We start from the raw sequence: 18,734 nt of genomic DNA on the forward strand, positions 1-18,734 counted from the left end.
AACATTATATTGATGCTGCTCACTTGCCCTCACAGCTTGTTTCTCGGCTGCCGGTTACAGCGTTCCCTCAATACTGAACCAATTTAAAAAAAAGTGTCACTTAGACACAAAAACATGCGAAAAAAGGGTCCAGGTTGAAAAAATACCTAAGTTACCCTTTAACTATTGGGCATATGAAATGACACATTCTTCTTAGCTATGTAAAACTATCACCATAGGTTGGTGTTTATTGTCCACAACAGTGGAAATTTCTCTTGAGCTCACCAAACACAAGAAATGACGACATAAAAGCAGACAAGCAGTTACTAATACAAACACATAGACAAGGCCATGTGTGTAAATCTTCTCAGTCACTTTGTTGAGTTAAGAATATTGATAGCATGTGGGATGAAGGACTTCTTAAATACATTTTTAGGTACCAGAGGGACTCTATACTACCTCCCGGAGCTCAAGAGCTCAAAGCTGAAGAGAGGATGGGAGCTATCTGCCAGGAATCTCCACTTTCTCCCTTCTTAACTTGTAAAATGCTTACAGAGACTCGTGACTCTCCTTTGATGTGTCCTAAATGACTTGAAACTTGAGCCTGCTTTGCGCCAAATCACCTCTAGTACACTTTGCTTCGTCTACAGTGAGATGTGATTGTCACCCAGACAAGTTTAAGTCAAGTATTCCTACAAGTTATGAAGTGTCATTCTTAACCTCTTGGCCTCAGCGCCCACACACATAAACACAGATAATTACATGCCTATGTCATGAATGTGTCTGTCAGTCATGCATCGGCGTATCTTCTTCCCAGCAGGGTTTTTATGTCGGGCCTACAGTAAGTGTTGGTGCAGATTTGCAGGACTTCCTCGCCCACAAAAACATTGTGGGAGAAAGAGCACGGCATGTTAATGTGCATGTGCGTGGTCGTGTTTTGAAACTGGAAACAGATTTATGTAGTGTTAGGGATCAGCTCTTTAAAGGTCAGACTGAGCAAGTTAGGTCTGCTCAGTAAAGCCTGTTCCCTCTCTGATCCAGGTGACTCCCGGCCAATAGTTTCACAACACACGGGACAGACACGTAAGCAGCTCTCTGACCACTTTCTCCTCCTTCATGACATCAGCGATTTCCCATTTCCAATGACGCCACGCTGACATTCAGCGTCTTTGATAAATTAGTTCCTACAGGGATTTTTTGTGCATTTCCGTTTGAAGAAAAATAAATGTCAAAAAACACTTTCTGCAGCCCTGGATTTTTAGATCTGAACATGCCTCCGGCCGCGAGCACGGCCACAGAGCAAGATGCCCTGGCACGGGATAAAATAGCAGCCACAGTTTTCCTATTGACACTGATCACAGCGTTACATGGGATGGAGTTAGAGGGGATATCTGTCAAACTCCCTTGATTACAAACATCCTTCAGCGACACATGTTAAACGGCACACACACACACACACACTCATACACACATTCATGCATCGACGCACATGCCTAGAAGCACGCCGCCGCATGCATACGTGTGTGTGTGTGTGTGTGTGTGTGTGCATATTGTCCATGCACAACACGCAAAACTCCCTATGTAAATGCCAGGGACTGCAACGGTGGAAAAAGGTGGGATGAGGAACACATCAAGGCTAATCCAGCCAGGGATTAGGAGCGGGCAAATATCACCAATAATAAACAAATGACTAACATTCCCGGTCTGTGTGGTTAACAGCCCCGGGCTGCAGCTAACCCAGCAGGGTCTGGATCCAATCCCGGCTGTTTATCAGTGCGAGTAGATGCAAACACTCCGGGGACAAACCCAGTATGGCGAACAGAGGAGTCCAACCGATCACTCCTCCCACTTTGATTCAGAGCTCAGACCTCAGAGACCTCAGCTTCATATTCAGACCAAAATGGACATTTTGTTACCACTACATTATTCACCATGACATTGCCTTCTTGTTATAATCTGTGGGTTGACCATTTGATTTGCCCTAACCGATCTCCCGTGACTGACACACATCCAACTACTTCTAACGGCGTTTTCAGTCGACACTGAGGCCGAGTTAGCCAGCATACAGTCGGCATAAGTCAAGCAAGTTTAAAGACGTTATGTCAGTACATACAGTAGGGCTGTGCTCGACCGAGGAAGTTCTTAGTCGACTAACTCATACAATTTTGTTGATTTAATCGACAGTTAAACTGAGTTCCTTCACAAAGAATCACACAAAAGCACCACTTTAAATCTTGTGTTTACCAGAGATGTGCTCAGAAGAAATCTTAGTCGACTAAGACCAAAACAGCCGATTAGTCGACTAATCGACTAGGAGGAGGCAGCCCTAACATACAGAGATCACATGTTGTTTATGCAGAGTATATACGCTACGTTTAACGTTTTGAGAAAATACACCTCAGAGGGCCTCCCATTCTTTAAAAATAAATGTTTTATTATATTATGTTAAATTTATTATATGATTACATGCAGTTAAATATATCACGAGCAGTGATTTAGAACAGTGGTTAAGTTAAATCAATTGGCTTCTTAGATATGATCATATGCTGCTTTTTTGTTTTTTTCAATTAAACATCTTTGGGTTCAGGACTCTTTGTCAAACAAAACAGTTAATTTTGAAGCCTGTGAGAAATTGTACAGGACATTTTCACCATTTTGACTATGGATAAGTACCTCATACAACTTCAAAACACCTGAACTATCCCTTTACCCTCCAATTTGACACAACTTGCTAATATTACTAATTTATGTTACAAACCAGGGAAACCAAAAGACCACCAAAACCAGACTTTTTTTTATACAGTATCACTCGATAACATTCGATATGCGAGTGTCTGGAATCTACAAAGTCCTCAAGTTCAAGGGCAGAAGGGATTTTACGACGCAAGAAGTCAGGAAATAAAGCAGGCCTGCATTATTGCATTACTGAAAAAATATTGATAGCTTGTCTCGGTGCCATGGAGATTATTTCAGAGGAATGTGGGACTGATAAAGTAATGGGCCATAAATTCCTTTAAGTAGTAACAGGGTTGGTTAATTAGCAGCGTGTGATGAAACAGATCAAAGGTGAAGCAGTGAAAGCAGGCTGTAATTTAGTCGCTGCAGTTTTCTGCTACCGGGAAATGGTGCGCAAAGAGAAGAACTGCAGACGCAGCGTGTTTCCCCTCCATCTGTTCTACCAGCTCTTTTGTCTTATGTGACATCAGATGAGATGCTCCAATAAGTCTCAACTTGGGTGGATGTTCGGAGGCCTTAATCTTTGCTCTAATCCATCTATTTTGTTTCGGTCCGCTGTTCAGATTCAAGGTGGAAAAGTGCCGAGACCGCAACGTTTTGCCTCCTCAGTCTGTCTGGCCCCGCAGCGCTTTACCTGCTGAGCCCAGAGACTCACCAAGCCTGAAGGACCCTGTCCCCAAACATGTCCCCGGCCCGCACAAAAGCCATCTGGGGTGCGGCTGAGAGCTTTAGCAACAAAATAACTCTTTCAATCTGCACTCTGCATGGTTCTGACTGCAGGGCGCGGAGGTCGCCAATACCAAGACTCTTACTGGACTTCCTCCTCCTCCTCCTACTCCTCCTCCTCCTTCTCCTCCACCCTGCTAATCCTGGCCTACATGACTGACTCCAACTGAAAGCCCCACACGCCAGAGGTGGGAGCCAAAAGCACTGTGAGATTGAAAAAAAAAAAAAAAAGACCACCTGCTCATCAAACTAAATTGCACTCACTGAAGGCAACAGAGAGAATGAAAAGGAGGGGGGGGGGGGGGGGGGAAATAAGTAAGAATAAAAAGAAAGACAAGTCACTGCTCTCCCTCTGTGATCTTGGCAGACAAAAGAACAAATTGCATTTCTGCGTCACGGCACCCGAGGGTCAAAATCGGCGTAGGGTCCCTCTCAGCTCCGTCTGTGTGCGAGCATGTTGATAACGGTTCCATCAGTTCCCAGAAGAGAGCCAGAGAGGTGCGCGGGCCTTTCATCTTGGCTCCTTTTGTATTCCGCTCCACTCTGTTGTCTCTCTCCTCTATTGGGGCGGAATTGACTGTTATTATTCCAAACAGCATTATCTTTATTAATGCCACAGGTCTCAGGACTGTGCACTCCCCGGGAGCCGGGTCTGGACCGAGCTGCAACCAATCTCCCTAGATAAAAGCTCAGCGGAGAGCTGTATGCAAGCCAGACAGCTCCAACGGGCCTTCATCCTCCCTCCTCGTTCTCAGAGAGAGAGAGAGAGCTATAGGCCCTACAAAGACTAAGATATGGCTTTAATCTTAGCACTTTCAGTCCGACAGAAACATTTGAACTGAGAGCAGCTCTTTGGAGGGCCATCAGAAGCCACCGGTCACTACAAACAAATTGTATTATTAGTAGATACATTGAATGATATATGAAAGCTGCAAAAAAAGAAACATATCCATAATAAAGAAATTTTGAAAAGCCGGATAACTAAGGAAACTGTCGTGAAACTTTATCTTCTGGTGCTACAGTTTATGAGTGTGGCTTATATTGTTGGTGGCTCGTATACGCACTCGGAGCTGAAGCCGTTTCCCGAAGTCAGCCACGCGTGACGAGTTATTTTAAAGGTGGTGTGGAGAGCTGACGTGTGGCCAGGCCGGGCCGGGGCAGCGGCCGGGGTCTCGGCTTAGTGCCTCGAGCCCCCTCGCTCCAGTGGTCACACAGCATCAGCTCCCGGCCCGAGCCCGGACACTGATTTATGGGACAGGGGGATTACCATCAAACCAGCCGTGAGGACCACCCAGATGGTGGCACAGGACGACGGCCGCCCGCACAAACACACACAGGCACACATGCACGCAAATACAAATATACTTCTACATTCCCCAAAAAGCACTTACATGCACCTTTTTCACACAGATACCCGCCACATACTTAAACAAACAGTGGAAGCAAACAAAAACCTCGCTATATAAGATGTTAAATATTATAGACTTTCTGGAAGTAAACAAGCACGAGAAGCTGCACATGCCATTCGTAATGACTCTGTTAACCACTCAAGTGCAGTGGGAGGGATTAGCTCGCCGAGGCGTCCTCATTACCACAAAGCGAGGGAGCCAACTTCGCTCATCAGGGTTCATATGTATCTACAGGATGTGCCTGGTTAGAAGTAATTCCTCTCAATCACGTCATACCTTTTTTATTTTTTTCTCTCACTTCAGTTTGCATAATGCATAATTGAAGAGTGACGACTTTGTGTGTAATTTTCTATCTCAACTGACCCGGGTCCAAAACAAGAACGTTCCATGTAGTTACAGATGGAGAGCAGAAGCCAGGCTCAAACTCTGGCTTTCATCAAAAACTTTCTTGTAAATTCTCTGAAATTGGTGACATTCAACTTGATCACGATGTTTAATAATAATTTGCTCGTTGAAGGTCTGGACTCCAAATGCATTTACCATCCTTAATACTTTTCCACCAAGTCGCATTTTCATCCAAGAACAAATACACTGAGCGAAAATAAGAAGAAGAAAAAAAAAGGAAGAAAAAGCACATATTTCTCACTTGCCGGGGCACAGCACTGCTCAACCTCAAGGCACCGGTTGGATGAGCTGAACAATAAGAGTCAATGACAAATCGGACGTGGTGCATTCCTTGGGCAAACACTCACCTCATAAAGGGAGACGGGAAGGCAAACACTCACCTGCCCTGAGCTAATAACTCATGTGGAGGCAAACACACAAACACACACACTTGTACACACTTGAGTTGTCGATACGTTGATACAATGATGGGAATTAAACTCTGTTCGCCTAAAGATAGGACCACATGTAGCATTTTTCATTACAAAATCATCATAGCAGAGGAATGCAGGAGTTCTGCGTCTCTTTGCATCACTGCGCTTTAAGCATGGAAAGAGAACTATTTTAACTAAGGCCATCACAATGGCTGCAGGACGAGGATTTAAGCGGATTACACATACTGTATTTTATAATAAGTTGCACATTATAAATAACATGTCTGCACGTAGCCTCCTCAAAACGTGTGCATCTCTGTGTTTAAAAAACGTCTGCATGCTTGTGTGTCAGGAAATCATTGATTTCCCCCCTAAGGCCTTGTTTCCCAGCAGAGCAGAGCTCTATAGTGACAGCGCCGCTTCACTCAGTGGGATGCACCCTCGACACTTCCTGACCATGTGACTACCTCCAGCTGCCTTTTGATTGGACGCTCGGAGGCGGCGAGGATGAAGAGGGGGTCGGGGGGCGGAGGGTGGCGGGGAGCCGGTTGGCAACGGACGCATGAGAGAAAACAAATTCCTGCCCCATCGCCATGGAGATGAGTCAACAGCAGGTCGGGGGGGCCGGGGGGTTGTGGGGCACAGGCTGACCTGCTGTAGTTAACAATTCATCCCCGTATCCGGCTCCCAAATGATTGGGCAAACACGGAGTGCTGCGGAGTCAAAAGGGCCCCAAGGGGCTGAGAGAGGGGGCATCACCCTGGGGTGACATGCTGACAGGCACACACTGGTTGGTAGAGGGTGGACCAGCTGAATGAGGGAGTAAGGGATAGGGGGCACCAGTAGGGAAGGAGGGGGGGGCTGTGGGGCTAAGTACATTGAGTACCGCACGCTACAGCACAGTCACAAAACAGTGGCTTTAAAACGCAGGGTAATTAAATGATCTGTGTTAAAATGCCATTTCGAGGATGAGAACAATCTCTTAAGTAAACCACAACAAATACCAGCCAGTAAAGTATGTCTAAATTCCTCACGTTAAGCTAAATAATTAACATTTGGCTGCCGGTTGTGCCAACAGTTAAAGCAGGAGTTGCGTCAGTTTTATAAGCCTAAACCACAGTAACACTAAAAGTCTCTGGCATATGTCCGCTTTGTTACAGATAGTGAAAACATTCAGCACATCTGGCTGAGCCACAAAGTAAAACGCTACTGGACAAAAAAAAAAAAGCTTGGGAGATAATAAGGATATAACCTCACCTTATGACAACTAAGCTTGCCCAATAGGGACACATGCTTAAAGGGATAGTTTAGGTGTTTTAAAGTGGGGTTGTATGAGGAGTTACCGTATGGAAGCAAAGCAATGTACTGCTGTGGACGGGGCCGGCAGCAAAACATATTTAGCCACCTAAAAAAATATCAGTTCAAGTGTATGCTATATTTAGAATATTATCACTCCTTTACCTTGTCGTCAGACAGCTCTTTCCGACGGGGAACTGAAGCCGTTGTATCCATTTATGCTCTCGACAAAGCCACCAGACTCCATTGAAAAAAACTGTAATTTTACCTCGCAGAACACAGGAGTTGCTGGTCTACTTCTGCTATTGTTTGACTTTAGTGAATCCTAACTAATCAAAGTCACACAATAATACAAACAAACTAACCGATCGATCAGCGGTAGACCAACAACTCCCATGTTCTGCAAGGTAAAATTACTGTTTTGTTCAATGGAGTCTGGTGGCAAAAGCATAGATAACAACTTCAGTTCCCTGTCGTAAACATAGACTGTATAGCTGTCTCACAGCAAGGTAAACTGGTGAAAATAATCTAAATATAGCGTACACTTAAACTGATATTGATTTTTTTTTCTTTCTTTTACGTGGCTAAAATACATTGTACCGCCGGCCCCGTCCACAGTAGTACATTGCTTTGCTACCGTGCGGTAACTCCTTTCTGGTTCTCCAAACTGGGGGCGTGCCGACCGTCATCTACTGTAGGTAATACACTGACTATGGTTAAGTACCTCATACAACCCCACTTCAAAACACCTGAACTATCCCTTTAAGGCCACAGACATGTTTACAGGAAAGAACTTGAAACACCAGAAGCACACTGAGTCTATTTGCAGTCTTTAGAAACATATATACTCACCAAAAGATCCCTGGGAAGCAATTAAAGGTCGACATCTCAATCCAAGAATTCGGATTCCTTCACTGTGGAAAAAAAAAATGAAAAGAGGACAAACGTCACTTCACACACCAACTACAGCATATAGTATTCCACTGCTATATCTGCTTAACTCTTCACTCTCCATTTGTGCAGCTGGGTTCATTTAGGTAAAACAGTGTTAGAGCATGTAATACGAGGTAGGAATGGAAAATGGTTCAAAGCCACAGGAGCAGGTTCCAAAACGCTGGCCACTTTACAGCGGAGCAGAGCGCCGGTGGACAATAACGGGTCAGGGACAGAAATAACAGACGGGCGACGGGCAGATCTCATCAATGTCACATCATACAGAAAGCTTCAATACTGTACTTATAATAGGCTAGACCTTACGTAATGTAAGGTTTGGTCTCAGTCAGCAGAAGCAACTTTATGCACTGTCACGGCTCGGTTTGCGCCCCAAACCAAATCCCATTATCCAATTGGCCATCTCACTTTGAAGGGTTGAAATGCCACCATTACAACAGACCTTTCACTGGGCAGCGGTGCAAGGAGGGTGTGTGAGCAGAGAGGACCCGTTACTGGTTCTCCACTGCTACTCACGTCAGAGCACAGGGTTTTCATAAACACTGCTGAAGCATGTCCTTTCCTTTAGCGGGAATTAGGATCCCTTCTATAATAATCCACCCAACAAATCTTATAAATGAAAAACAGGACTGCATCATTTATAGTGTCAGGAAAAAAAGAGAGAGGGGGAGAGAAAGGAGGAAAAACAGGGAGGAAAAGAGTCAGATTATGATAAAAATAGCAGATGTTGAGAGTCACTTCTCGAAAGGTGTGTCATTCAGGGAGTTTGGGACGGACGTTTGGCTGCGGCTGAGCTCTAAATATAGAGTATTTGCTAAAATAAAAAGTGAGTTCAGTGAGTCGCTGGCACGGGAGCTTTCTCCTCCCCGTTTATGACCTCAGTGGTGCAGCCGGCGTCACTCGTGACGAAATACAAACCATATAAAACAACAAAAAAAGACCTCCTCAAATACTCTGAGTACATAAGGAAACAACCGCAGTTTAATGTTCCCCGTAAATGATCTTAGTATCCAAGTCCAGATCAACAGAAAAATATGGTTTTGCACGCTCTAAATTTAGAACAGTTTGAGCATGGATTACCTTTTACAGCTTTTAACAGAACACAGTCTCCAGTTTGATTTAAGCCTCTATGAACTTGACTAAAGGGAATAATAGAGGATGTATGACACATGTAGAAAGCTACTGTGCTTGTTTATCCATACATGTCGGGGATGAGCCTGTGTGTGGCGGGGCTGGGGAGGATGCCCCCGGGGCCAGGCTGAGGAGTAAGTGAAGCAGAAGTCCCATCTAAGCTCCAAAGCATGCGAGCATCGGGCCTGTAACTAAAACACAAGCGTAAACACAGGCGATGTCATGGATTACACCCTCGCAATTGCGCCGCAGGAAAACCACAGACAGCACAGGTGTAACCATCCGCCGCGGACACATTCTTCCCCATCTCCGTTCTGCCGGTGGAGGTCTGACTGACGGCTCATCATTGTTGGCTGTGTGAAACTTGTGTAAACATCTGCGGGCGTTTGTGTGTTAGGGTGTGGAGCGGGAGGTGAGGAGGACACACACACACACACACACACACACACACACGGAGGGATTACAATGGCCTAATGTCATGTCGAAGAAGCCTCGCAGCACATTACCACACACTCTCTCAGAGACTGTAAAATCTCTCCTTCGAGGAACTGTTTTATTTATTATATTTCATATTATTTGTCTCGCTTTCCCTTGAGAGTTGAATCTGATCTGCTAGTAGCAACAAATCAAAGAGCTGCACACAAATAGGATGGTTTCTAGAGAGTAAAAATCAGATTTAGCGAGAGCAGCCGGGAGGAAAGCACATTTCCTCAGTGAACAGCACCCTCTAGAGCAACACCCTTCATTCAATCCTGCACCCTCACTCTCATTGTTGCTGCCCGTCTCTTCATGAACGGCAGAAAAAAGTATGCTCATGTAGCAGATACATGCCCCCAAAAATCCTGTCAAATGTTAAAATGAGAAAAGCTCAGAGGTTTATGGTTCTGAAAAAAAGCAGGTTGCCTTGTTCTCCGGCTCGTTTCTGAGCCACACATGTACGATTAGAGATGTGAGGTCGAGCCACTCATTTTCCCCAGCGCGGGTTGATAATGAGGCAGGCCGTTATTAAGATGTTTGCTTTAATCGTGTGCAGGGCTATTAGGGGCGGTTTACAGTACACAAGAGAGATTAAAGCAGGCCACGCATGACGGAAAGAGCCGAGGAGGCCGACGATAAGCCACGCTACCCACAACTGTGAAGCGGGGCTGAGAAATATGAGCGCACAGTAGGACATGAAACCCAGCAAGACAAACCTCTCCCTCTCTCTCTCTGTGTTCGCCTCAAATCATGTTACACAACCACAAAGGAATGCCTCGTATATCGGAGACAGATTTAAAACAAGCGGAAAAAGGAAAAGAACAGCGCAGAGAGGATCTATAGAAGCAGTAGGTGTTGTTTCTGTTCGGAAGAAAGGACAACATGGCAGCGCCGTAGAGGCACACTGCACGGTGACACACACAAGTCCAGACACATACGCACCTAACTACTTCACACATGCTTACATAAACTAAATCACACAGTTGTGTGTGCACCAACCGGGGAGCACTACGCGTTTCCTCTATGTTTTTCCATGCCATTAATAAAAATAGACATTGTACTGTTTCAATACGTTTTGTTGGAATTTAGGGAGCACTTGGAAAGCCATCATTTTATGAGCTTTTAAACTTTCCCACAGAATTCCCACCGGTTTTTTTTTTCCGTGCATTTGACCCAAACACATTAAAGTAGCACTCAATTAGGATGCCTGAAATGTGGCACGCTACTTAAACATGACATACAGCACCCACCACCCATGTTTATGAGACCCGGGTTGCATTAAAAACATGGCTATTTCCCCGATGGAAAGTCATTAAATACAATTAAAACATTTTCCTATTTTTTTTGCATTTTGAAAAACTGAGCTGAACTGTGCCGGCAACATCAGGTGGATCCACACTTTAGTATTATCTACCCTCCAAGGCTGATGCACTTTGATAGGGAAGTCAGATTAGGTTTACCTCAATATTATGCACGTCTTTGTTGCTTTATTTCACTCAGTTGCACAACTAATAAACCGCAAAAACCTGAGATTACACACATCCTTCTGCACAGCACGGTTTGCCTGCATTAGTAAAAGGTGTGTGTGTGTGTGTTTGTGTGTGTGTGTGTGTGTATCAAGTTAGCAGAAGGTCAGAGTGGTGAGGTATTAGAGCACTGTTTGCTCTCTTCCATGTACTGTTGGGGACCAGCCCGTTTGAGAGTTTGAACAGTGACGTGTGAAACCCGTAAAAACAGGACATAGCGTCGCTCTGTTTGCTTAAGTACACTCGAAAGAATGGGCCGCCCATCACAAAACAAATCCCTCGGCAGCCTGCATTCCTCCTGTCCATCAAACCCTACCTGTTGAACAAGATATGACACAGAGCGGAAAAAGGTAGTTACAAGATGATCTGCTTCACGGTGGGATGACTTGCAGTTTGTTCAAAAGTTTGTCAGCTCTCTGACCTTCATATCTGACCCGGGGAAAGAGGCGTGCATCCACACGTTTGCATTTTCTCTTTTCCCTCTCGCCTCCGAGTGTGAACATGATGGGAATATCGTCAATGCTTACATTTGACTCTATATATTTCATTTTATATATATTGTTAGACAGAATTCAGGGAGGAATTGATGAAGTTACTTTCAGCTGTTACATCATGATCCTCATAAAATCATATTATGCAATTATATAAAACCACTTAATTGCTGTTGGACTTAATTACGCTTCGGTGCTAAATACTTTCATAATAACCTTGCGTCATTGTAAATCACATCTTGACAGCACCGTATGACGTTTTGAAAACAGCATAGTGCACAGCATGTACATGAAGGCAACTTTAGTCATCTGTATACTGACAGCACAGAGGCGTCACTTAAGAAAAAGTAAAATTTCATATGTGCTGCTGTTGGTTGAAAGCCGCGTTTTAATTATATTTTGTTCACGCTAGACTGGCTGTCTGAATCTGCTCCAAACCTTCCTGCCACAATAGATCAACAGGCCTGCAGACAAGACGGGACACAATATTATAAAGAAAGAATCTGAAAAGCTTGCACTGCTTGCAATAATTAAAACTAAACTATAAATATAAAATTAAACATCATCTGTTTCTTATAATAGATTAATTGTTCAAGACATTTTCCCCCGGAGAAAATGTACAAGATTTTCTAATTACAGCTTTTAAATATGATGCTTTTTTTTTGGACTTGGAAATTGGAATTCTTTTAATTATTGTTAAATCTGCTGATTTTCTTTCACTATTATTTTTAAATTAATTGATTATTTGAAATGAATTGATGATCAGCCATAAAAAAAAAGAGAAAACTGTGAAAATGTCCATCACAATTTCCAGAAAGTCCAAGGTGACTTTTTCAAATGTCTTCTTATGTATGATCAACAGTCCAAAACCCCCAAAACTATTTAATTTACTATATTTACTATGTAAGATAAGGAAAAGCAGTACATTTTCACATTTGAGAAGCTGGAACCATTAAATGTTCTCCATTTTTGCTTGAAATGGACGATTAACACTGCGGTTGGTAATTTTGAGCAAATATCATAAAAAGTTATTTTTATAAAACTGTCACTATATTCTGACAGTAGTGCATGAGACAGGTATAATAAAAATGTGCTCCGATATGTTTGGACGATTTTACAGACCGGGGCAGAACAACCAATCAGAGCCGAGCTGTCTCTAACGTAGCTGTCAATCACTTCTCGCCATACCTGCAAACTCCGATCAAACGGTCAAACTAGACAGCGCTGATCAAATATGAATCAAGATTCTGTTACTGTAACTCCTATTTCTCCCCTCAAATGTTTTCATTAACATCTTGTAGTGTACTGTTTAGCTGTAAATTGAGTTTGCTCCGGCTGGTGGGCGGTGCTCGTTTTTTTCTCGACTGTTTACTACATGGCGCTACACCAAAATATGTTGTCAGGATATAGTGACATTATTATATTCATCATACAGTATTTGCTCAAAGTTAACAACTGCAGCTTTAATCGATTATTAAAATAGCTGCTGATTACTCGATCATGAAAATACTTACTGCATCCCTGATTTATACTTTTGATGACACGATAACCACAATGCTGCGCGGTGAAATAATAGATGTTTTCCCCCTAAATTGTATCCTACATTTTGAAACACCAAAGGCAACAGACAGTTTAATAACCGTGCCTTCTGTCCAGCATCTGTTATGGGAAACATTTTAATGATGTTTTCGGCAGAGATGCCCAACTTGCTCTTATGTAACATGTGATCGAGCCCGTGAAAACAAGCCGATGGATCCGATAGTAAAGCTCGGGGTGACACTGGGTGGAAATAAATCAACTGGAGCATATGAAAAGGGAGAAAGGCACCACGAGATTCCAGCCCTCTCTCCTCCCGGGCCATCATCCTCGTATCAGAGGAGCCACTGGGAGAACTGGATGTGATTTGTATGTGTGTTTTTGAAGAGGGGTGCTCATAAACAGCCATGAAAGGGGCCCCCTCTATTCAGCCCGCCAGAAAAGATGCGCTTCATTGGGCCGGCCTTTTGTTTTCCCCTGTTCACAAAAACTTAAAAAAAGGGGTTGATTCTCTCGATGTGTGCAGGCCCAAATGATGCCCTTAGATTGGTGCCCGCTTTGGATGAAAAAAAAAAAAAAAAAAAGGCTTCAGTAGCGCTTGAAGTGATTTAAAAGATGCAGGAGAGAGCTGCCCGCAAATCCTGTTTGGGGATAACACCGGAGGAGAATGGGGAGGCAAAATGCCAAGCTAGTGATCATTCTATAGTATGCAAAATTGCTCTCAACTCCATGAGTGCCGTGGATGCTTAAAACAAAAGACGCGGAGCATTCCTTTGTCACGTGATGAGGGTCAATGTGCTGCGGTGGTGCGTGGGGTCAGGAAGTTCACCAAACTTCCCACGCTGCCTCGCACCATAAGATCGCAGTAAAAGCCTCTTCATTTATTGGCAGGGGGAATTCTGTTTCCAAAAAAGGGCCAGCGCCCAAGTGCCCACACATGGATGAGCCATCAGAAAAAAAACCATACAGGACTTCCTCATCAGCATGACAAGGTTAGGACGCCAGATTACACACCCAGGATGAAAGAAAAAGACGTTTTTCACATGAAATTTCACAAGAAAATTGGTCAGGTATGTTCGTGATGTCACAGTGATACAATGACTTAACAGTACAGGTATGTCGTCTATTGATACTGTAACATTATACTGCAAAAAGACAAATCTGGTGCACCTTCCGAGCGGCCTTGAACTATTGCAGTCGAGCGAGCGGGCGATAATGTGACAATGACGCCGTGCCAGTGCCAATGGCATTGTGCGGGGCATGTCATCGCGGTGCCCGTTCGCCGACAGCAACCTAATAGGCATGAGAACCTCGCAGTGTCAACAAAGGGGACAGTGCCAAACAAAACCACTTGTTGTGAGTGAGAGGGCTCCTGAACAGGCCAGGTCCGGTTCCACTCTGCTCAGCCTTCACATTATGTCTCCTTGGCATGTCAGCTAGAACATTTCATGTTTGTTTTTCTTTCACGAATCATATTCTATTTTCGGCAGCCACCCACGCTTATACTCTCAGGTGACCTTTTCAGCGCTTTAATTCTTCAGTCAGGATGTATTTGTTTATATAGTTCAGACTTTATTTTGTTGTTGCTTTTGCCCCGTGACAAGACCAGAATAACATTTAGGAATAATAAGCAGGAAGGTAAAAGTTATAAATAATTATTAAGCTATTATATTAGTGGGTGTATGATTATTGACATGGAATTATTCCAGTAATTGCTTGTGGTTTTCCACAGGGCGTGAAAAAAACAATCATGTTTATTTTGGAAAGGGCCTCTTGTACTGACGAGACCCAAATTAAGTTGAGAGCTACATTCAAATCTGTAATCACATCATTAGAAATCATTATTTCTACACACTCAGTGAGCTAACAGTGAGTTGGTTGGAGAACTTCAGTAACTCAAATAGGCTCCAAGCTGATGGGTTCCCCCCCACATTTGTCAGCTGTCTGGCCTGCCAAGAAATATCACCTCTGATTGCACACGACAGGGCAGTCAAATGCCCTAAATACGTCACTTATCAGTGCTCGTTAGCAACACAGTTTGAGAAGTTGGAGATAAAGTTTCTGCTGTAGACTGTAGTCACCTCTGGGACGTATGGACAGTTACTTTATTGAGACACACTGTTTTCTTCTCGACAGGCAGTCACATCTACAGTATCTGCTTATTCTCAAGGTTCGTCTTCCACTCAAGAAAGGATACAGAATGAAGCAGCGTTTCAATTCCACTACCAGTAACTAACCAATGCTGAGCCCTGCAAGGAAGCTTAAACATTGAGCAGAAATGATGTGAAGAGAAATTTGAACATGACACTACCGCAGATGCTCCTTGCGAGCCATTGTTTCCTGTATGGTATGTAAAAGATAATAAAAAAGAAAAACACAATTAACTACTTATCAAAATCTACTTTTATGAGAACGATACAATGATATTTTATACTTCTGGAATGCAACCACACTCAACAGATTGCAATAGTCAATCAAACTCAGCTCAGAATATTGCCAAAGTATTCATGGGAAAATGCCAAGACTGAACATATACTGTACACCAGTGGTTCTCAACCTGGGGTCCGACCCCCCTTAGGGGGGCGGCAAAGATCACAGGGGGTGCGCGAGGATTTGTCTTCTACGAGGTTGTCAAAATTAGATTTGCACAAGTCCAAAAGTCAAAATGTACTGAAAAAAAGATAGATGTAGTCATTTCCAAAATTCACAAATTGTTTTCATCTAACAAAATATTCTGCTTCAATGCATATTTTTTTGGCGTTTAGCATTTCAAAAACAACATTTTCACTGCAGTCCAAAAAATGTTTGCTCACACACTGACGTGTTATGTTCATTAAAGACAGTTGATTTATTTAACAAAAAAGACTTACTCAATTAATACACTGATTCACTTTATTGAAATTGAGGATTTTGTTTGAGTATTTGTAATTTTTCTTTAGGCTGATGATGTCAGAAAATATTGGGGGGCTCAGCTTTTCTTAGATACAAGGAGGGGGGGTGGGGGTAATTGGAAAATAGGTTTGGAACCACTTCTGTACACTCTTTCAAATTAAAACAAACAGAATTTTTGTCACATTAAAAAAAAAAAAATCGTTATATCAATGAGATAGAGAGAGCAGACGGGTGTTGGCGATTGGAGCGGAGAAAAAGGTTAGCCGTGAAGTTGTCTAGTGGCAGTAAATGTACAGTGTAGGTTATATGAATAAACACTGCAAAAATACTCCTCAATACCCAAGAAGTTCCCATGTTTTGCTTCCCAGCTGCTGGGCAAAGTAATGGGGGAAATTTCAAACCGGTCTCTGGACAGAGCCAGAGAGCAGCACGCTCTGCTCCGCCTAGGTTGCAAACTGTAGATAAATATATTTATTCAGTGCCTTTTTATTGGGCATCGGACAGCTGCATAGATTAAAATGAGAGTGCATCTGTTGCGTGGGATGTGCAAGTGAAAAAAACACGTCTGAGTGTGGTTTGCTTTCATTCAATCAAACATTACAGTAGTGGTCGTTGCAGACACACCTGGCTTTTGTGCTTTTTCCCTTTCCTTTTGTGTATTGCATGTTTTTTTTTGTGCATGTAAAAGGTCTGCACAGTAACAAAGTTCACACTAAAAGGGAGTTACTCTCCCCCACAGAAACACAGCTCCTGAACTGCCTGAAATGCCTTGCTTGAAGTCCCGCCTTGTCTTCTGTAACGTGGTGATGTCACCAAGTAACACATTTGCATGATACCTGCCTAGCGGCTTGTTTGGCAAGCCCTCGCAGCGTTTCAGACAGAGGGTGAAAAGCGGTGCTGCAGCACAGCCAGTATGAGAAAAACTAAGCATTTTTTTTAACATTAAAGCATGTAAACATGTAGAAACCCGAAAATACAAGTATGCACCTGCAAATGAGCATAATAGGTCCTCTTTAATACTACCGTGTGTAACCAAGTAGCAGGTTCTCAAAGGTGAAACTATAACTGAGGCCATGATGTCAGTGGAAGTCTTTACCAGGATGCTTGATATGGCTCCTGTGGGCTCCTGCTGATAAGATTGAGGAGCAGGTCATTAGGAGACCCTCAGCAAACTGCCTGTTGGGTAACAATGCTGCCTCAGTCTCAGCTATCAGGCCATCTCCCCACAGACCACATGTGGGCTAGCCGGACACAGGTAATCAGGGCTGTCAGAACGCGACCAGCTCCTCTTGCAGAAACCATAAACCTCCATCTCCACCCTTTAAAACTATTTCTACAGAATAGAAACTTGTGCAAAGACTCATTTGATCAGTTTTATTAGTAGGAAAAATTCAATTCTGACGGTAGCTGTGCACTTTGTGCTTTGTGTCAAGCAAACATTTCCCACTTCTCCTCTCTTAAGTGACCCTCCTTGCACAAGCATCGCCACGGACTCTCTGTTGAACCGGTTGGTGGTGAAATCACTGCTCATTGTGGTGCCCGTTGTCATGGATACGCCCAGGTGTTGCTCACGAGCCAACGCCGAAGATTCAGAAAGCCAAGGCAGCTCACTAATCCTCCTCCATACCAAAGTGTGTCAATAATCAGGAATGCACTGCCTAAACTGAACCATTGTTCCGCTGCCAACAAAATCACAAATATAAGCACTGACATTGCCTCCGGGCACTGCCGTCTCTGGGACTGGAAAAGAAATGAACTGAAGAGAAACAACAAGAGTCGGAGATGGAGGAGGGAGGCTTTGATACCTCTCCAGACAGCTTAATACTGTAAAATCATAAAGCTTTCTACTACAGCGCACGGGGGGATGTATAGTGTTGTACTGTTGGGGATTGACCAAAGCTGAGTAGTCGCTTTTTATATACAGTCGGACAAAGTCAGAGCTCCCGAGAAGACCAGCTGCTGTCAACAGTTGGAAGGCTTTGAACTAGCACTAAGCCCTGAGACAGCAGGAAATATCCTCTTCACTTCTTTGAACTCGGCCCCATTAGAGTTCAATTCAGAACATAAAAATGTAATAGAAAAATAATCTCACAAGGATTTATACAGACGCACCTCACAATAGCGTCTGATCTTTGTGGACAAAAGCTACCAAACAGAACTAGCGGTTGCCTACTGTTCATCTGTCATGGAGGAAATTTTTATTACTTTGCTCCTGAGCATAGTATGTGGCAAGTTGCCACGTTCAGAATGACTGGGGTCTCTCTAAAAGGCATTTGTCTCATGTGTCATTACTATTATATGTTTTACTTTAAAGAGGTTGAATGGTAGCTGAAAGAGTCATCTTGACATAACAGCAACCGTCTTACACAAAACCACAGCTCATACTTTAAGATCAGACATGCAGACATGAGTAGTTCTGAGTCCATCCTATGGAAGACAAGACAATAGCTCTCCTGTTGTCTTGTCTCCTCCTCTCTGTGTGTGTGTGTGTGTGTGTGTGTGTGTGTTTTCAAATGTTTGCGGTATCACAGCACAGAGAAGCGCAGAACCGGGCAAACGGATGCGGCCAGAGCGGTGAAACCATTATGGAACGCCCCGGCACTGAAAAGGTCCTCCTGAGAGCTTTATTGTGTGGGGCGGCTAGCCGCAGCCAGTTCCATTTCCCCGAGATGCAAGGTCTCGCTGCGAGCCACAACAATGAGCATCTTTGTCGAGCAACACTATCATCTTCTTTGCACATTACCGTAAATGACGGGAGAGGGTAGT

The 18,734-nt window shown here is 43.7% G+C and overlaps 1 long non-coding RNA gene across 5 annotated transcripts in view; it reads right to left on the minus strand.

Annotated features, from left to right (window-relative positions):
* LOC141781103 (uncharacterized) overlaps window positions 1–18,734 on the minus strand; it is a 137,918-nt gene that overhangs the window by 12,069 nt on the left and 107,115 nt on the right. For all 5 annotated transcript variants that reach the window (XR_012596769.1, XR_012596768.1, XR_012596770.1 and 2 more), the window contains one exon: window positions 7,817–7,878. This is a non-coding gene — a long non-coding RNA (uncharacterized LOC141781103). The remainder of the gene's footprint in view (window positions 1–7,816; window positions 7,879–18,734) is intronic.

This window comes from Sebastes fasciatus, chromosome 13 (assembly GCF_043250625.1).
Source record: "Sebastes fasciatus isolate fSebFas1 chromosome 13, fSebFas1.pri, whole genome shotgun sequence".
Lineage (NCBI taxonomy): Eukaryota > Metazoa > Chordata > Actinopteri > Perciformes > Sebastidae > Sebastes > Sebastes fasciatus.